At 39.5% G+C, this 21,739-nt stretch overlaps 1 long non-coding RNA gene across 1 annotated transcript; it reads left to right on the plus strand.

Annotated features, from left to right (window-relative positions):
- Nucleotides 1–14,209: 14,209 nt before the first annotated feature.
- LOC138924575 (uncharacterized) lies at nucleotides 14,210–21,255 on the plus strand. The gene is made up of 4 exons (XR_011439529.1): nucleotides 14,210–14,391; nucleotides 15,096–15,219; nucleotides 15,704–15,880; nucleotides 19,291–21,255. It is a non-coding gene; the product is annotated as an uncharacterized lncRNA (long non-coding RNA).
- The last annotated feature ends 484 nt before the right edge of the window (nucleotides 21,256–21,739 follow it).

Below are 21,739 nucleotides of genomic sequence, written 5' to 3' on the forward strand. Positions count from 1 at the left end.
CATTCCATTAAGTAGAAGCAGAGACAAACAAGAATATGGGAGAAATGGAAAAATCATGTTAATAATGCTACGCTGCTGTGCTCTGTCTTGTTTAATGACAATAACATGAAGGTTCGTGTCTGTCAAGCATATTTATTAGCAGTTTCCTGGAACAAGCTTTGTTATCTAAACTAATGGACACACATAATCTAGCCCTATATTTTCATTAATTTATAGTTTACTGATTTGGAGACACAGATATTTTATATTCAGGGCCAGGAAATACGTTGCATATCCCCATCTATTTTTTTGGAGGTAAAGCAATATCATCAAATACCGTATTTCTCCACTATTTTTTCACCGTCATTGCATCACAGAAAACAAGTTGATGCAGTTAAATCTGCAAATGGCCCACAGCATATATAATTAGCCCTCTAAGAAAGATCTGGAGAAAAATAACGTGCTAAGATGTAAAGAAGGAACAAGTATTTTCAGCATTTACTCTCATGCAGCGAAGTATTTCTACTTTTTAAGCAAAAAAACTATTTTATTGCTAGTATACTTTAGAAATGACAGTCCTATTGTTGCTTCTAATCTCAAAAAGAGTAAAAAATAGTGATGAGAAATATAACAGCAAGTTCATTGAAAATCTGTGTAGCTCACTGAAATACACATCATGGGTGAAAGCATTGTGGATGATAAGACTCAGTCTCCCAATGCCTCTGTATGGTGTGATGTGGTGCATTCCCAGCTTGTGAAGCTTGGGGATTTACTTCTGTGACATGTAGAGAAGTAATACCAACCAATTCATCCTAGAAACAGACCACAGAGGCTGCCTGAGCCATGTAGACTTATGACAGTCATGTCTTTGGAAAGGTCCCTCAGCATAGCAGTGTACCCATAAAGAGACAATCTAGGGCCATTTCAAAGCTGACCAAATTTAATAAAACCAGATATTTCATTTTTCCTAGGTATATATAATCCTCCCTCTGCTATTTCCAGGAGGTCAAGGCCCAGCCTGTAGGCAACCCTGGTCTTAATCTACAAAATTTCAAAGCATTTTACTTTTGCCCATTCATTGGGTTAACAAATATGTGGTAAATTTCCATTTTGTGTAGGATGCAAGGCTAAATGTAGGGTTCACAGAAATGGAAGACACAGATATGATTCCTGCCTCTTGAAGGTTTTTGGCTAAGACCTGTGGTGAGGGTTGGGTAGATGATATGCAAATAATTAAAATCGTGGCAAGTATTCAAAATAGAAATACAAGATACCATAAAAATATAAAGCAGGGGCCTGATATGAAGGATTGAGTGGGATTGTCTGAAAATGTGATATTTAAGAGGCATACTCTGAGATGAGTGGGATGTAGCCAGGTAAATATTAGGAAGAAGAGATTTCCAAGCAAATGGAACCACATGACAAAGGCCCTAAGATAAGGAGAAGCAGGTCACGTTCAAGGTTCCACTGTGAAGGAAGTACAGAGAATTTCAACAACTCAAGATGAGGCGGCACAAGGTCTGTATCCTGTGAGCAATTACAGCTTGGATTAAGGTCTCAGATCATTATCAGAAGTAATAGGATGATACCAAATTGAGTTGAATTCTAAATCGAAAAGTGTCAAAGATTAGAAGTTGAAAAGCATTTATCTGGCTTCTAAGAAAGGTTAGATTGGAGGGGTAAATTGTATGGGTGAGAAATGCCAGTTACAGGTTATTACGTTGGGTGAAACGAAAGTGATGGTGCAGACTAAGGTGGTGACGGTGAATTCAGAAAAGAAACAGATCTCTTTGAGAGATATTTTGAAGTCAGAATCACCACGATTTAGCAGTTGAGTAGAAGTAAGAGCTGAAGGAATGTGAAGAGTCAAGAATCACTTCCACATTTCCAGCATGAGCAACAGAGTTGATGGTGGCATCATTTACTGAGATAAGGAATTCCAAAGGGAAAAGAGGCAAAGATACTTGGGGAAAGACCCTGAGTTCAGTTTTAGATGCACTGAGTTTCAGGTGTCCGGAGACTTCTCAGTGGGCACATCAATAGCCAGGCTTACATATCAGCCTAGAATATAGGAGATAGGCTTGTCTTGAAAAGAAACATTTGGCAGAAATATTACACTTGGCAGAAATATTATATTGGGTAGAAATATCATGCTATGAGCACAAAGATAGTAAATGGAATCATAGGAGTGAGTGTGCCAAGGGAGCCTAGAAAAGATAAAGTGGGAAGAAAAGAAATATTTAGAGCTGAGCTCTGAAAAATTCCCAACGGTTTAACTTAGTGTAGAAGAGAAAGAACTAGAAAAGAAGATTGAGATATTGGCCAGAGAAATGTAAGGAAAAGCCAAAGAAAGAGAGTATTTCAAGGAACACTTGTCAATGTCAAGTTCTGTTCAGACATTACATTCAATGAAAGTTGAAAAGCATCCATTGTGTTGAATCACATGGATGCCACCTTAGTGAGGGCACTCATGGAGCATGGGGACAGTCAGATGGTGTGTAGTGTGAGTGGTCCAAATGGTCAGTGGGAGGAGGGAAGTGGACAAAGAAGGTAGACAGCACTTTTGAGCGCTTGACCATGACAGATAGCGTTAGGGCCATATAGGCTAGGGTGGAGGTATGGTTATCATCTTGGGTTTTGTTTTTTATTTTTAAGATTGGAAAAGCTTAAAATGTTTAAGTGCTGATATGAAAGCTCCAGAGATGAAACAGCTGACAATTCACAAGTGACATTGTCTCCATTAGAATCTGGGGGTACAGCTGCAGATAGGTTTGTGTGTTTGGTTACAGGAAGATCCACCCACTAGCTTATCTTTTCCCTGGGAAAGAAGAGCCACAGTCTTCTGCTGAAAATAAGGAAAGAAGAGAAAGCCACAGGGGAGGGTGAGTGGAGCAAGGAACTTATAGGAGCTACGCAATAGATTTTCAGAGAGGAAGAGTGATCTGACTAAAGAATGGTAATTGAATTGCTGGGAAGGGTTAAGAGCCCAATTCTTCCCCCATCCTCTCACCCCTCCCTTCTTTTTAGCATTGCAATCACTGTAAAATCTAGATTCCAGAAAGCATCTGATAAACTTACAACGGAGTGCAAGCAATAGGTATGATCTATGATTTAGTTTATTCTTTTGCCATGATAATTTGTATTTTATGAGGGGTTATATCATAAGCCCACTAATGGCCTCCAGATTGTGAAAATATCAGAACTGATCAGCTTCTGGGAGATATTTGGGGTGGGGAGTGTTAGCTGAGTGTCTGTGGCCCACGCATTACCGTGCATGGGGAATAGAAAGTTGGCGCAGCTCATTATTTGTGCTGCTGTTTCAAACCCAGATTTGTCAATAACAATTAACACTTCAATTTTAATTTGTCTATGAGTTCACCTTGTCAGTAACTTCATAGGAGCCTGGGGGCATGGGACACTTTCTAAAACAGACAAACCCAGATGAATTTTTGCAGAATGAGGCACTGGGAAACCAGGGAGCATTTACATTGTGAAGGAGAAAGAAGCTTCAAGACAGGAGGATGCAGCAAGTGCTACAGGCTGCTTTGAATTTTATGTGCAAGATGATGTTGTTTATTATCTAAATGTTGCAGTTTCAAGTAAGGCCTCAGGGGTCTGATGAGAGCAATTGTGCTGTCAATTCATGGTGGCAGCTGGGACAGCTAACGTAATTCTCTCAGGCGCAATACAGTTGTCATTTGGCCCTGCCAGCTCTCGAAAGAGGAATGTTCAAGGCCCTGGGAAGAGCCAAAGGGAAGGAAGCCATTCCCTCTGCTGCTCTTGTGGATTAGGAGTCCCAAGTCTTCACCTCTGCATTAATTTGTGGAAGGCTTTTCTCAGTCCGGGAAATTCGAGTCTGTTTTGAAGGTTGGATATGAGACAGCACGGTGGTGAAGAGGCTACACAATTTTCAGGGACCAGAGCAAAATGAAAATGCGGGGCTCCTTATTCAAAAATTATTAAGAATTTCAAGACAGCATGATAAGCGCTAAACCACACTCAGGGCCCTTCTAAGTTGGGGCCCTATGCAATTGCACAAGTCACACACCCAGGAAGCCAGCCCTGATGATGGGTAATGACTGCTGTAACTTGACCCTGGCTTCTAAATGTGGCTTTATTTATCACTAACCCTATGACCTTTCGTAAGTCACTTAGCTTACCTATTCTGTAATTCCTCAACTGTAAAATACAAGGTCAAGCAAACATTTATTAAGCACCTATTTTGTTCAATTACTGTGCTAGTCGCTGTCGCTGTATTGCTATGAACACTCAAATCACCACCATTAACCTCACAGAGGATTTATAGTGTACAAGGCAACTGAGAGTAAATAACTAATTTTAAAATTAGTGATCTAATTAAAAATATGATGAGAGCTACAATGGGAAACGACTATGGACGATGATATATAATTTGATGGCTTAAGGCAGTTTTAACCTGGTTTGAACCATTGTTAATTTCAAAACTTTTATTAATAGCCTTACTTTAACTAATAGAACACTATTTTGTGCCAGACACATAATTAAGTTAGTTAATACAATTACCAAAAGAAGTAGATACTGTTAATAGCTTTATTTTGCAAATGAGGAAACGAATGAGAGAGATGAACTTTTCAAAGATATTCTGTCTAATGAATGGTGAAGCTGGTTTTGATTCCAAACCGAGTCTTGTGGCCAGACACTGAAGCCTTTATGTTGTGTTGGGGCCCAGGGCAGGCTGCCCCAGCATATCCTACAATGGCATATGAATTATTTTAAATTAAAGTTATTTGAGAAGCAGTCAATGCAAAAAGGGCATTTTGACCTTCTCTGTTCCCCCTGAAAGCAGGAAATAAATCTCTCATGTGAAAGGTATCTGTCCTGTACCAGGAGCTAAGGAGACATCCTTATCATCAGAGATGAAGAATTCAGGGCCAAGAAGATTGTATAAACAAACCTTGTTACTTTTTTACTAATTTACTACCCCAAGCCCAAACTCTGCTTGGATTCCTTGTTAATTAAGCACCCAAACCTAAGTTTCTTTGTCCTGTCAAATACTCACAAATGTATTGTTTCTCTGGGTGAGAAGCAGAAAAGCTGCCTGCCTTGGTCACTTTTCTGAGCATCATTTTTATGATCTCCCGTACACACATATTAAATTGGGTTTTCTCTTGTTAATCTGTCCTGTGTTAATTTTATTATTAGTGCAGCCACAAGAACTCAAGAGGGGTGAGGAGAAGATTTCTGCCTCCTCAACACTGGTATCCTACTTCTCAGGACATAAAAATGATCACTCAGTAAACAATAAAACCAGGCAGCTCTCATTAACCCTGGGGATGGAATCTGAAGACCCAGATTTTCTTGCTGGTTCTCTGTGGACTGCCTTGTGAAAAGTCTCCTAATACCTTCATTCTTTCATTTCCTCATTTCTAAGGCAAGAGTCAGCTTCCCAGGGATTGCTGTAGGTCAAAGCATGTAGATAAAAAATATTCCATATCTTACAGCATTTGCAAGGGGAGAAAATAAAGTTATTGAACACTTATTTACTATTATCTACCTATTACACCTATCTGTCATCTAACTACTGATCTACTACATATAGTTACATAAATGATACTTCAGTGGTACCTAAATCAGTATTTTTTTTTCAAACTATAATTAGCATTTAGCTAGGAATACCCAAGGAATAGTTAAACTCTATTAAAGACTAATGCCAATAGTTGATTTGCATAGATTTTTCTCTTTTTTAACCTCTATTTTATTTCCTCTTTGCTTAAAATTTTATTTCATAGCCTATTTGTATGAAAACACCACTTTTCAATAGTTTTAACCTTTAAAAAATATTTTTTTTTCTGATTAACTTACATCTGAATTTTTTTAAAGAGCTTTCAGTTTTGTTTTAAAATATTCAATCTTTGAATTCCATTTCTCGTATATCTGAACATTTTACAGAATATTACATAGCGAAATAATTGTTCATTCTTTAAAAATAATATTCTTGGTCTGCTCTCTTTTAGGATTGTCCAACACCAAGGCAAAAAACAAACTCTGTTTCTCATTAGTGCCCACAGATAGGGCATTATGTCCATGAGACGTCAACTGTACTTTAAAATTTGAATGTTAATTCTTTTCTGTATAATTGCTATTTGCTCTTGACATTTGCTTGTGGCAGTGAAAGCCCTTTTCCCCTTTGCTCATCATGTTAATTTGGTTTCCTTTCTGTCTCTGTCCAGTGGTTTATGTTATACTTAGACTGAAAAATATACTGCATTCTCTTTACCAAGTTGTAATAATGCGCTCCCTGCTCCCATGACAGATGTGTAGCTCAGTAGGAACATTATAAACATCACACGCCAAGATGAGTAATTTCCCTTTTTTCCCCTAGTGTTTGGCATCTTTTATAAGACAGAGTCAAGAAAACTGAAACCCAAATCAGGAAATTTGCATCCTGTATAATCAAAAATAAGCCTATCTTCGGTATCAAAAGATAAAAAAAAATTGTTTCCTATATTCCTGACCTGCTACCAATGTCTTTTATGAAGCAATTTTCAATGTGGAACTGAGATGGGAAAGCAGTCAGAAACATGAGCTTCTTTTTTGTGCTTTCGGTGTCTCTGGTGTTAGGTTGGTTTTTGAATGGCTTTTATAGCCAATTTAGCAGTTTCTTATCTAGACAGCATTTTTAAAAATTTTCAGTTTATTTTATGAATAATAAATCCTCAGGGTCCCCAGTGTTTTTCTCTGAAAAAATAGCAAACATGCTTATTCAAGGAGAGTGTTTCTAATGGACAGTTATAGGAAGCATAAACAAACAAAAAAGTGGACAGAATAAATTAAACCAGGTGTGAACTAGGGCTTTTTTATATTTTTAGCATATCTGATTTTCTTTTGTACTTTTCTTTTTGCAAATATAGCATCAACTGATCTCCAGAGCAGCTATTTTCCCAACTGCAAATCAATTTGATTTGAGATAACAAAAATATGCATTACTACATAATACATACCAGGCAGGAAAGAAAACCATAAAAAGAACTGTGTGTACTGAAACAGCTAGTCAGAAGCTAGTCATATTACAAGCAATGTGAGAATCTGTGAAAACTATAAACGAGGATCTTTAGAAGTGTTGTCACATAATTTCTATTTGCCTCAAATTGTGGACTTTGGCAATCACTTCTATCAACCACATAGTCTGTCCAGCTTCAGGAAGAGACAGCAGGCTAGCTTCACAATTAGAAATCACACATAATGTTGAGGTACCACCATGAAACTTGTCGGGCTTCTCTCTCTGTGTGTATCTGTGTGTTTGCTCTAACGTCCTGCAAAATATCTAGACACAACCTTATACGACATTTTACATTTAAAGAATAATTGGAATGTAACATATGTCACTTCAGCTGCTATCAATCAGACAGGGCAGCAAATTCAAACCTAAACTGACATGTACTGGAAGAAGAAAGTTTTCAAGAATATACCGATTATGGGAAGGGATCATCTGCTAGGAAAGCAGCAGTATGCCACGTCAATACAGCACCCATAAGTGTGAGAGAACTAGATAGTTTTTGAAGGGATAGAAATATAAATGGTGACAAAGGGTCATCTATTTCCTTAAGGCAGTCATCCAAGCATGACCAGAATATGATTTTTTCTTCTCAGAATGAAAATGGCAGGATCCATGGCCTTTCTCAGTGTGTGTTATGAAGGTCTAGAAGTTTCTTTGGGAAGTTATGTGAGACACAGCCAGAGAGACATGAAGCCACTTAATGGGAAGCCTGACTAGGAGTTGGAATATGAGCCCTGAGTTCTTGCTAGTAGAGCCAAGAGGGGTGACTGAGGGAGAAGGGTCAGTGATGAGGTCACCATCATCATTGCTGTAGTGACATAACCAATTTAGTGTGGGGATTTCACCAGGCAGGAGGTCCTATCCCAGCCCAGGTGGGAGGGTAGCCATGGAGCAGTAGAGGTTTGTGGGATCTCAGCACAGGCCAGGGTGGGTAAATGCAGAAAGAAAAATAGGACATGAAAACCTTTTTGCCATTGAGGATAAAACAAACATCTTCTTACAAGTACAGAATACAGATGAGAAAATGTCAAAGCAAGAACTGAAAATAAAATAGTGGGAGCAATAGTCTCAACTTTAGATGGAGAAGAGTCGAAACTATAATTGAAACTACAAAGAAGAAAAATCTTTTAGTTTGTAAGATGAAATCTATCACCAACACCGCTATTACTGTTACTATTTGTGTAGGCTAGAAAAGAGTGCCATTTCCTATATGGTGAGCGGACGGGAGTTTGGGAATGGTTACAGTAGATCTCAATTAATTGAATGGTCAATTCTGAGACAGAGAACGGCCCAGACATCTCTGTTGGTGTTTTTAGGAGCTGGTCTAGCACTCACAGCTCTACCACGTTGTTCTCCTTTTGGAAATAAATAATTTCACAGAACACTAACATCAGACAAGGTCACTCTACAACCATGACGAAGCGAAACAAAAAGCAAGACCTCTTCATAATTTTGTCTAAGCACAGCAAAAACCAAGTCACTGTGAAAACCACAACAAATAGCCAGCTAACAAATATCCCTCTCTTACCTTTGCTCTGGTGTCCCCTTGTAGACAAAATGTATTATTCCCAATCATAGAATTGTCCATTTTCTAACAGCATCTAATATAGAGAAAATCCTTGCTTCCTTGAACTTTTCTCCAAATCACCTAAAACAGACTCTAATCCTAGAATAAGTCCTTTTCGGAAGGACTCACTCTTTACTTTATTTTTTTGGTGAGGAAGACTGGCCCTGAGCTAACATCTGTTGCCAATCTCCCTCTTTTTGCTTAAGGAATATTGTCCCTGAGCTAACATCTGTGCCAATCTTCCTCTATTTTGTATGTGAGATGCCACGTCAATACCGCTTGATGAGCAGTGCATAGGTCTGTGCCAAGATCCTGGCCTGTGAACTCTGGGCTGCCAAAGCACTTAACCACTACCCCACAGCCGGCCCCAGGGCTCACTCTTTTACTGAGAGGTCCCAAGGTTCTCCATGATGTACAGTCTCCCTCACGGCAACTAATGATAAACCCAACTTGTTGAGCCCAGACATGCTCCAGGTGGTCTCGGCTAGAGGTGCACGTGTGACCGTACCAAACACTGTGTGTGGCCCATAGGATAGAGCAATGAGGAGGACGGTGCCAATAGGTACATAAGCATCACCATAGAAGGGATTTTCCTGTTTTCTTCACTATGTTCCCCTAAGAGAGCCTAGCACATAGGCTCAATAAATATTTGTTGAAAGAGTGAAGTAGCTTTCAGTCTACTGGCTAGCTCAGAACATAGATCAATGTGAAGTGCTCAGTGGGGAGCCAGACACATGCAGAGCGTACAATTAATAATAGTTTATTTCAGATTATATTAAATTCAACAGTAGTTATCCATCCATGTAAGCTAACTCTATGCTTGTGTAGTGTTGAGCCAAACATTTGTTTGTGATCTTTGCAATAAATTATTTTACCTCCAAAGTTTCCAGTCCATTAACCCCTTCAACGTATTGTAAAAGTCCGGCTTTAATGCAGGGGTTTCAGCGTTTTTATGCAGTTCCAATCATATTGTCCCACTCAGCATTTTCTGACCTTTCAAGATTCTGTGTCATTTAGCCCACTGTTCTTTGCACTTGAAACTGGCTTTATCTCCTTGATTAGGTTAAAGAAATCTTATTTATAATTCCCTTGCTGAAATGCTTCCTCTTAAGTAGAATAAATCACTCTCACTTCTCTGACCTGAGGAAAATGCATTGGTATATTTTTCTATATTACTAAACACGTTGTGTTATAGTTATTTCTGTGAGCAATTTCTCACCCTCTTCCATGCAAAGTTCCTATGGAAGGTAGTGCATCCATTCTTTTTCTACCTCAGGCAGCTGGGGGCCATGTTTATGTTCAATACATGGTGAATAAATGAATTTGTGGCCTCCCAATTATTCTTAACTATATTCAACTGTATATATCACTTCCCTCCTCAAAACATTTAATGATTTCCCTGTTGCAGGATAAAATCCACACTTCTTTACTTGACATTCTAAACTCCATAACATATTGCTTTTAATTGTCTTTCAAAGATACATTCCCTCACTCCTAGATGAACCAGTTACTTTCATGAAATTGGTCTCTGCATATTTATCATCATTTTTTCCCAATTTGTTTCTTCCAAAATGATTTATTTTCCTTTTTCCTAGCTAAGACCTACTTTCCCTAAATTCTGAATAAATTACTACTTGCATGATTAATTATCACTGGTATGATACCATGAATGCTAATGTACAGATGATGTGTCTTGAATCCCTAGGACTTCGCACATCATGGATATTTAATATATGGTTAATGGCAAAGATGTTGATGGTAGTGCTGAGGAGGGAGCCCAATAGATAGAGAAGAGAAGCTTCTACATACTCTTGAGCCAGGATCTCCTCTCAAGAATAAAATAGAAAGAGAAAAGAGCAGGATGATGAGAGAAAATGAATAGCCTTTGTTAGACATCAACTGGTATTGAAGAGCATGGTGGTGAGCAGGCAAGGGTGGGCTGTATCCTGAACCAAGGGAAAGCCATGTGATTCTCTGGGGTTTATAGTGATTTATCAGTGCCTAACCAGACGCTAGAGTTTGGGCTTTGAACATTGAAACTTCGTAGGTAAACTTCAGAACATAAATTACTCAAGTACATGTCTCATTCTTTTTAGCATTGCTCATCTGAAACCTTGTAATGCTACTCCTTCTCCCCAGCTGGAACTCAATCCTTTAAGAAATTGCTCACATCCTTGTCTTGTATTATTTTCTGCTAGACCTTCATAAAATATGTGTATTTTTATGTGCCAGTGAACATGACATTCCTTGCTCTCCACTCTTGCCCCTGACAACCAGGAATCTACACATCAGTGGGGGTGATTCTTCAAAGAAATAGCATCCCATCTCAGGAGTATGAAATTTCTGTGAAATATCTTTGCATGCCATTCGACTTATTTCTACATTTCTTTTTTCTTCTTCTACTCCAGGCCCGAAGATGCTTGAAACAGTTCACTTAGTTTTAAACTATTTATTAACCATCACACAGTCTATCTAAAACTCACAAAGACCAAGGTTAGAGCAGAAATAGCAAGAATAATAAGCAATGAGTGCACTCAAATTCAATGCAGTAGGAGTTGTGCTTCTAGTGTAGAGGAGAAAGTTTCTAAAACTCACTGTACGATGACTTCCAGTTTCTGGTTCCGCATGCAAGAAGCTTGGAAGTCATCGTTTTGTCCTAACTAGAAGTAAAAAGCTGGACAGACTGAAAAATCAATAACTTCTTCTTGGATCCATAAGAGAGGGGAGCACACAGGGCAAATCCAACATCCTCAGTCCTGGAGGGGCAGACAGGTGAATACGGGGAGTCAAGACTGCCAGAGCAGAGACTCAAGAGAGGAAATCACTCAGGGAACCAGTGATGGAGTAGGAAAACCTGAACGGTAATGGGTGGATTGCTGAAGGATCAGTGCGGATGACTCTGAGAGTTAAAAACTCCATGCGGATCCAGTCAAGGGGGCGAGTTTTGTGAGACTTACCTCTAGGAGCTGAACCAGATTCCTAAATAAATATCAGAGAAAAAGACCCTTGGGCTTCTATCAACCAGAAGAGGAAAGGAACCATCTTGAAACTACATCAGGGCCCGCTGTTCTTACGGTCTGCCCTCAGGGGTAACTGGTTAACCAGAGCCTGACCTGCTAGAGTATTATCAGAGCCTAATTGACCTGGGGAAGCGAAATATCCAACTCGCACCCACTTTAACCATCCTGTCCCACACAGGGTGGAGAAAAATACTGAGGAGCACTTGTCAAGTTCACAGTTCAGAGGCACAGGCTCACTAAAAGACAGAGACCTAATCATACAATTACACAATGCCGCCCCTCCCCACACTGCTCACCACATTATTAAAGGTCTATCTACAGAAGTTGCTTGTACCCGGTACATCACATACAGCTATCAGTGAGAGAGAATGGGATGGAAAAATGTATATATTTGACAAAATAATGGCCCCAAACTCCCTACGTTTTGTGAAAGACATAAATTTAGAGATTTGATAAGTTCAGTGAGACTCAAGCAGGACAAATTCTAAGGAAAATACAACTAGAGACATAATAAGCAAACTGCAGAAAAGTAAAGATAAAATCTTGAACCTAGCCAGAGAAAAGCAAGATGTTTCATATAGAGAAAGAATGCAACAATTCCAATGACAATAATGTGAGATTGGCAATTAGAATGCAGGTGCGATTGTCTTTTAATGGCATGTTGTTGAAGGCAGGACAAGTGAATGCAACTCTGGCGCCGCTCAGAGAACTTGTCAGCCAGGCTAGTGAGGAGCTCCAGAGCAATGAACGTCCATATGAGGAGCCACAATGGGCAGAAATGGCTTGGCTCTAGAGTACCGATTATGCTCAGTCATCGGCTGGGAGTAGCCTAGAGAGAGCTGTAAGAAAGTGATAGTGGACCCTGAACTTGCAGCAGCTGGACATCGTCAGCTCTTCCCTTTCTCACAGCAAGTTCTCTCCTAAAAGAGATCTAGGCAGCACACTCTCATCACCACGGCATGTATGAACTGGACAATTTATATCTCACAATAGGGTGTTAATTTGTAATGTGTTAAAGACTTGTACCCATCCATAAAAGAAAAAGCTTCCATGAAGCTAATATGTACCTTAAAGACTATATCAGTTATCTAAATCTATCTAACAAATTATTCTAAAATTTAGTCATTTAAAAGGACAACCATTTTATTTACTTCTGATTCTGTGGCTTGGCATTTTGGGCTGGGCTGAGCGGGGTGGCTTTCTGTTGGTCTTACCTAGAGTCAATCACATGGCTGCAGTGGTCTGATGGCTCAAGTGGAGCTCAATGGTCTAAGGTGCCTCACACTCAGGTCCGATGTGCCTCTCTCACACTAGACTTGGCTTCTCCACAAGGACCTCCATGTAGTCAAGTTCCAATGAACAAGCACTTGTCAAGTCTCTGCTTGTTTCACATTTGCTGATGTCTCTTTAGACACATGGCCAAGCCCAGAGTCAATGAGTTGATGTGCATGGATACAGGAAAGCAGGATTCACTGGGGGCCATAACTGTGATGAATGATGATATATTAGGAATGAAAAAAAAGAGAGGCGAATATGTCTGCTGTTCGCAGCTAAGTAACTGGAAATATTGTGCTTTGATTGACAAGAAAGGCAACAGGAACAAAGTGATTTATTTTGAACATAGACATTTTAAGATATTGACCATATTTTATCCCGTGATTGTAAATGTTAACTTATTGCTGATACTACATTATCTGTCTCTAAGTAAACAATGTTTCTATGTTTTTCAAACATATAAAATTGGTATAAAAAAGAGGGGCCAGCCCGGTGGCACAGGGGTTAAGTTCACATGTTCCACTTCGGTAGCCTGGGGTTTGCTGATTCAGATCCTGGGTGCAGACCTAGTACTGCTTGGCAAGCCATGCTGTGGTAGGCGTCCCACATAGAAAGTAGAGGAAGATGGGCACAGATGTTAGCTCAGGGCCAGTCTTCCTCAGCAAAAAAAGAGGAGGATTGGCAGCAGATATTAGTTCAGGGCTAATCTTCCTCAAAAAAACCAAACCAAAACAAAACAAAATTGGTGTCAAAAGAGAACAAAAGATTGAGTCCAAGAGATGCAGGTAAGCTTTCTCAGGTAAGCTTCATCATATGAGGAAGCTTGTTTTTTTTTTTTTTTTTTTTCAGTGAGGAAGATTTGCCCTGAACTAACATCTGTGGCAATCTTCCTCTATTTTGTATGTGGAATGCTGCCACAGCATGGCTTGACAAGTGGTGTGCACCTGGGATCCCAACCTGCAAACCTGGGCCGCAGAAGCAGATCATATGAACATAACCACTACGCCACTGGGCCGACCCCAGAAAGCTATTGTTTTTAATGTTAATTTCTGGGTTTGAGTCTAACCTGCTGATCTGAGCCCATATTTTAAACTTCCAACTCTCATTAAAATATCCACTGAAATTACTGGAGGCTTACATTGGGAAAAATTCACACCTCTACAGAAACCAGGGTAAGATATATCCACCTGCCTGAAATAGCAACAAATTTGACAAAGATAGAGTGTAAACAAGTACATGATATGCTGTTAGAAAGAAGACTCACCCTGAGGAGCCAAGAGAAGGAGTCACGTGGACTCTCAGTAAAACCCCTGATGTAGAGTACTAGATACCAGATAGTGGACAGGCACACGGAAGATACTACAAAGAGAAGCTTTATCTTTTGATAATTTCTGAGGTATGTGCAGTGGACAGAGACCGCAGAGAGGATAACTTTAATGTAGAACCAAAAGCATGAGCTGGAAGTAATAGCATGCTACAAAAGAAGAGGTTCACTGAAAAAATACTGGCTCCAGGTGAGTGAATATAAGTCAGATAAAGAGTCTGTTCCAGAAAATTTTGCATTACCTTAAGGACGAGGGGAGGAGGGAGCATTGGTGTGTCCTTGGCTTCCAGTTTCCTTCAAGGGAGATTGTGAATCTCTTGTATACAAGAACTTTATGAAAACCTCTTAGAATTTTACCGCGCCTGCTGGTTAAATTGGGTACTTGCCATTATATTTCCCACTTAAATGTTTGCTGAGCTAATGAGATAACTCAGGAAGTTAACTCAAATGTTTCACTCTTGGTTTTTCAACTTGGTTCTTGTTCCTTCTTAATAAAGCTGAGAAGCTCTAGTTTTTATGCTTAGGTATCATTTTTTAGAACGAAAGCTGATCTGCAAAATTATCCCCATAATAGCCGAGAGGAATGGAATAATGTAAATTTTGCTTTGTAAAATGGAAGTGTAGCAGAGCATGAACTATATTTCCTTTCCTTTTTTAAAAAGGGAATAGTCATTTCAAACATCAAACAATGTTTTTTAGAAAATTCTGCCTATTAGAAAGGGCTTTATAGAATAGGAAGACTAATTGCCAATTTTGCATGAACAAATCTAGTTCACTCTTTCCCTTTATACTTGGAAAATAATCTGCTGTCCTCTCCTTCCTTGCCTCACTCAGTGTTGCTGTTGTTTTATTTACTTGTTTTTAACTTCCCTCTCTCATTTCTCATGTTTTTAGAGACAAATGATTTTTAGAAGCAAATGGACATTTGAATATTTTCCAAACAACATATATCCTGAGCTAAGAGAATATTCTTCTGCTAAATCATTTTGTTTGCAATGATTTGCACGCAGTATCCCAAGTAAATAGTTCAACAATAATCCAAAATGGAAATATTATGCCCATTGCTCACATGAGAGTATTTCTGGACAAGTTCACAATGCCGGTGACAAAGAGAACAAGGACTGGACCCCAAGACTCTCTAACCACACCAGCTATCAGCCACAAAATCGGTCACAGAGTCAATTAGTTACAAATTTATCTTTTCTTTAAGAACTAGCTTTCCCCACAATTTTAGATATCAATACAAAAGATTTCATTATTTCATCTATGTGAAGCAGCCTGAAAAATTTTGTCAGGCTATCAAAATAAGATTTCAGGAAGAAATATTTCATTTTAAAATTTCGTTTTATCTGCATGAGTCATAGTCCCATCTCCGTGGGGTTACTCCCCCTGCTCACCACCACATCCTCTTCTGCACTGACAACAACCACAAAGTTGCGTAGTATTTAGCGTAGAGTACAACACTACAGAAATGCCTAAGAAGATTCTAAATATTCTTACAGTTGGCTGGCATAACTATGGACAAAGTGACTTCAGAAAAAAAAGAAAGACTCTAAAAACTGTGATGGAATAAACTGTTTCACAATCTCCTCCAATTAAATTGTGAGATGCTGGACCACCCTCACTTGTGGGGAGGCAGTAATTGGTTCACAGAGCAACCAACAATAACAACAAAAAAGGTAAGTTTCATAATTTCTAGGTTCAAAAGGTACCACTGGGTATACGATAGAACACACTAGCAAGAGAGTGCAGGGGCAGAATCCGTTCCTTCTCCACATCCCCATGTCTCCCTGCAGAAGGTTCTCTGATTCAGGGAAGAGAGAGTTTGGGATATAAAAAGCTTTCGTGGAGAAATAGAGGCTGTTCTCTGTGTTCTCATCAACCGGGTGCAAACCTGGGGAATGGGAAATGATCGAAGGAAAGCATAATATCATTTACACTGATGGTTTCCATTATGAGATGAAAAGAAAGCAGGGAACTTAAGCCCCATCACCTCTTTCCTAACTGGGTCTTGAAGACAGGAGTTCAGCAGATCTCCTCAGGCCACACAGCCACGGAGGGGCACAGGGATGGCTGACAGGTCCGTGAGTCTGAGAATGAGGCACAGACGATCTTGCCTCCACTGCTCGCTTTCCATGCCATGAGGAGGACGTGCAAGGTTACAAAAGGGAAGAAATTGTCTAGGAGAGCAAGCCACTGTGTCCACCTGGCACTTGCATGGGTGTGGACGTGGCAGCAGGCACTGCAGGCGCACTCACAGATCAGAAGAGGGTGTTGGGGAGATGTTGTCCTAGCTCAAAGCAAGGAACTTTACGTTGAGTTGTACAAGTTCCCTTTTGCATACCCAAGTTTGCTACTATGCAAATTTATCCCACAAAAGCCATTGATGCAAACTCCAGGTTAAATATATCCAATGTCAAGAATGTCTTATAAGAAAATTAAATCATGGACCAGTAATATGTGGGCACTTTTCTAGCCTATTGATGAATTATACTGACTGACCCCCATGTACCTATGTCCTCATCTGTAGAAGAGACATTTCTATAAATTATCCTACTTCCCAGAGACAATGTCGCAATTAAGTTATTCAGAAGGAGCCATAATTATTTAATCTTCTCTTTCCCTGAGCAATTTTACTTCTATTTGCTTGGAACCTTAACACTGAGGGTCAGAACAGAAAAAAAGACTTGGAGTATGTATCACCATTTTATCTTGAAAAGGTAATTATAACTCAGAATCAGATTGTCTTGGCAACTTCATATCTCAGGATGAGAAGAAATGTACCCAAGTGGCTAGCTGAGTAAAATGATTGCTCATTCTACCTGGGGAAAATCATGCATCTTTGGGTGCAGACTAGAGAATTTATCATAAGTATTCACACAATACTTTTATTAAAAGGATATGGAAATAGATACTTTTTTTTCTTAAAGAGAATAAAGCTATCCAAGAATAAAAATTTGTATGACCTCATTGTTGATAAAGCTGACACTCATTTCCTGAGCACCTGCTGTCTCAGGCATAGCAGATAAAAGAGGAACCGAAACAGACTAAAATTCTTGCCATCATGATAGAAGATAAAATAAAGGAATAAAATATAGAATGTTTTAAAATATAAGCAACAGAAGAAAAATAACGTACAAAACAATCTGTGAGAATATTGGGTTACAGTTTTAAATAGGTGGCCTGAGAAGTATGCGTCTGAGTAAAACAGGAAAGACATGATGGGACAAGGCCTGTCGATATCTAGAGAGAAGGCTGTTCCAGGCAGAGGAATAGCAAATGCCAAGACCACAAGGCAATGACCTTCCACAGACTTCTCCACCAGTCTCCTTCACAGTCCTACATCAGCAACGAGGCATGCTGGCGTCCCAGACTCTCTTGCAGACTTCATCTTGTTCACGCACACATGCTTTTCTCTGATCCACCAATTCCTCTGTTCAGACCCTTACATTCTCCAAATTCTTGCGCAATTGTGCAAGATTTTATTCTTTTATTCCATAATACTAATGGTGGTTCTGCTTCCCTGATCAAACCCTGGCTTTTTTGTAGTCTCATACTTCAAAATTCAAAAGTCACTGAAGCGCACTGCAGTGTGAGGAATAATTCTATCAGGCCTGGAACTGGCCTGAGCGATTTGGCGTGGTACCTGCACGATCCCAGTCCCTGGTCAAGAAGTGAAACGCACTCATTCACAGTGTTATGTTGTGACCATGGGTCTGAGGAGTTTGGGAGCAGTTTGTACCAGCTTTTTAGCATTATTCATTGATAACAGAGGGATTCACGACTTGTACCTGGTCTCACTGAGACCTCCAGTGGGCTCTTGCTATTGGAGCTGGTGACATAGTAAGAAATATGCCTACCTGACCAGCAAGGTATAAGAAGCCCCAGCCAAGAGTCTTGAAGTTGTCCTAAGTTGTTCTCTGTGCATGTTTTGACTTTTGGACTCTCGGAGTTGTCTCTGAGTAGTTCTCTGCATATATCAGTGGTTGCTGATTCAAGAGGGAAAAGCAAGTCTGATATGATCCTACAGAGGGTAGACAATTGGAAATTAAACCTGCCTCTCCAGACTCCTTGCTGGGGGGCATCCTTTGACCATGATGTCTTTTCTTTAATTCTGCAAGTAAAGTGAGTCCTTTTCTTGCAATATTGTAAATTAATAAGCGTTGCTATTTGGGCCTACTGAGTCTGTAGCAACAGAAACCGTCTCACGGCTGCTCATAGCGCATACGTGCAGAGAAAATTCTCCCTCCCATCCTTGTCCCCCAGCCACTAAGTTTGCCTTCCTGGAAGGAAACCAGTGTCATAAATGCCAAGTGAGTCCTTCAATAGGTATTTTATGCATATTTAAGCAAATTCATGTACATAAATATTTCCCCCTATTTTACACAAATAGAAGAATTTTGTATACTCTGTTTGGTTCTTTGTTTTGTTTCAAAGTCATATTTTAGGGAGTTTTGATTTTCCTGAGACTTATTTGATAAGAAGTTACAAGATCTGTCCTTATATAGAGACTAAGTTTCTTAAATGCAATGATTCTTGGCCCCAGTTTTGTAACTTTTGCCATATGTCTATACAGTGTGTATGAGCTTGAGAAACAACACTGAAGGTCAAAAAAAGTCACATCACGTTGTTTTGTTTTCCTAATAAAATTAAAACCACTACTAAACTCCCTCAGCAGGGTTAGGCAATTGCTCAGTCCCAATCACGTTTGGCAGGCGGAGGTCCCTTCCTTTCCCTAATGTTGTGTGAGAATCCTGAAGGATCGCAGGATGGAAAAATGGTAGGAGGCTCTGCCCTGTGTCCATGGTGGTGGTCACTGTGCTGCGTACCTAGTTGTCAGCAATACTGGGCGTCCTGTGTTCCTCCGTCCATGGATGCTCAGCGTTCTCCCACAGAGGTCCTCTTCAGCTGTGAGAAGAGGTTGGGCCAGTCTCTTGTTGCTACTTTCAGAGCCACAGTGCCCCCATTCACCCAACCCCATAATCACAAGTATTGTGTGCAAGAGAGCCATGGTCTTATTATTATTATTATTGTTATTTACCACTCTCTTGGGAAAAATACGAAAACCTGTGTTTACTTTGCTCTCTAGCTCTCTGTTTTAAGGGTCCGGTCACTTCACCTCTTACAGTCCTTGGAGCCTTCACCTTTCTTGGATAATCCATGCTAATGGCCCGCAGTGGGCATGAAATGCAAAAGCTGTTTGGGAACTCGTCTCCCCTCTGCACAGTCTTCCCGTCATGCGCCAAAGTCTCCGGAAGTGACTTAATAGCATTTAAGCTTAGGCTGTTCTGCTATTTCCATTGTCACAAAGGAAATGTCACAAGCCTTTTTCCCATACCTCCTGTTAAGTTCCCTGCCTCCAGTGGTAGAATAATCATAAATCTGGTACTGAACCTTGGACGTCAGCCATCCTTCACACTGTGTCTCCCTTCTGCTGACTCTATTATGTTGGGTTTCAAAGGTTCTGAATAGATTGTTCCAGAGGCTCTGGAGCTGAAAAAGATCTAAAAACATCGACTCCTGTGGTGTCAGGTTTTGGTTGTCTTTGAGCACAGCACTCATCTGCCCTGGCAGCTTCAACATCCCCACCCCCACTCCCACCTCCTCAAGAAATAACCAGAACAACAAAGTTGTTCAGCAATTTCTTTAAACTTTGGAAGGGTTTGTTTGAAATGGGGAAACCATATAACCTATGAAATAAATTCTTTCTATTTTTGTCAAGAACTTCTCCAATTTTAATTTAAATTTATCACAGTATTTCTGCATGGTTTTAAAGCAACTTTAGCAGCACACGATTGTAATAGGTTGAATAACGGTCTCCCAAAGTATAAAGCCCTGACCTCTGAAATGCTACCTCATACAATAAAGCCTTTGCTGATGTGATTAAAGATGTTGACACTGGGAGATTATTCTGGATTATCTGGATGGGTCCTAAACGTAATCACAAGTATCCTTATAAGAAGAAGCCAGAGGGAGATTTGATCACACACGCAGAAGGAAATGTGAAGATGGAGCAGAGAGAGATTTCAAGATGCTGGCCTGGATGATTAGTGATGTGGCCACAAACTAAGGAATGCCAGCAGCCGCCAGAGGCTGGAAGAGGCAAGGAACAAATTCTCCCTTGCAGCCTCCAGAGGGAGCACCGTCCTGCTGAGACCTTCATTTGGCCCAGTGACGCTGATTTTAGTTCTGTTGTTTCAAGCCACCAAGTCTGCGGTAATTTGTTCAAGCAGCCACAGAAAACAGACACAGTAATAAAATACCATTTTACAAGAGGCATGCTTTAAAATGTGGCCATTTAAAGACGTAAAGTTGAAGACAAGGCTTCAAGATTACTACTAAAGAAAGATCATGTTTTCCAGCATTCTAGTTCTTTTTTGCTCTAATTATGCACCATAAAAGCTTTCTCATATGAAGAACTAACATTTGTTGAGGGCTGACTATGTGCCCGCTCCCAGACAACTTATTTAACACACATTACCTTGCTTAATCTAAAGCAATAACACAGGCACATAATTATGCTCATTTTGCTTAGGAGAAGCCAACTTTGAATCAGGGTAAATTCATTGCCCTGGTCACACAGCTGTTGGTGGCATTTTCTGAAGAGCATCTTGGGGCACCTGTGCAAAAACCTGTACTGTTATCTACAGAGTGAATTTCTTTTCACGGTAATGGTTTATAATTATACAAACTTACTTTATCTTGAAGCTGTCTCACATTCTTAGACTTGGTAGAACGTTATATTGACAAGACCTCTTTAGCTTTTTCTCTGACTATTCCCAAGAATTGTTTTGTGTGAAGCTATTTTTTTATTCCAGGGTATGAATCTCAAAAAGTTGGGAACAGGAATCAAATAATAAATAAAAATTAAACGTAGAAATTCTATGTGAAATCGGACTGAAAAACATTTTGGAGGGACATTTAAGAAAGACTTGAATAAATGAAGAGATAAACCAGATGTATTTTGGGAAGAAAAATAGTGCAAACCTGTGACTTTTTCAGAATGAATGTGTGTATCATTTAAAAATATAATAAAGAACTTTTTGACAAACTACAGGATGATCTGAAAATTTAACTTGAAAAATAAATGGACAAAAATAACCAACAACACTTAGTGAAAGATCCATAATTGAGGATTTACGTGATCAGATAATAAAAAGTATTTATATCCTACCATAAATAAAGGTTTATTATTGATGTTTGAATAGACAGAACAATAGAACAAAAGAGACAAGCCAAAGGTGAACTCAAGTACGTATAACAGTTTAATTAGTAATCAAGTTGCTATTTAAATGAGTGAGAAAATTGTGAATTATTTCATAAAGAGACCTTGAACAACTGGTTACATATTTGGAAAAATAAATGAAGTTAGAAATCTATCTCACAACATTATTTGAAATAAAATACAGTAAAGAGTTAAATGAACAACCACACAAAAGAACTGAAAGGGAGTACTGGTAAGTATCTTATTTCAGGATGGACCAGTGCCTTTCTAAACCAAAAGCAAAGGAAGCATTCAGTAAGCGACAGTCACTGCT

This window comes from Equus caballus, chromosome 6 (genome assembly GCF_041296265.1).
Source record: "Equus caballus isolate H_3958 breed thoroughbred chromosome 6, TB-T2T, whole genome shotgun sequence".
NCBI lineage: Eukaryota > Metazoa > Chordata > Mammalia > Perissodactyla > Equidae > Equus > Equus caballus.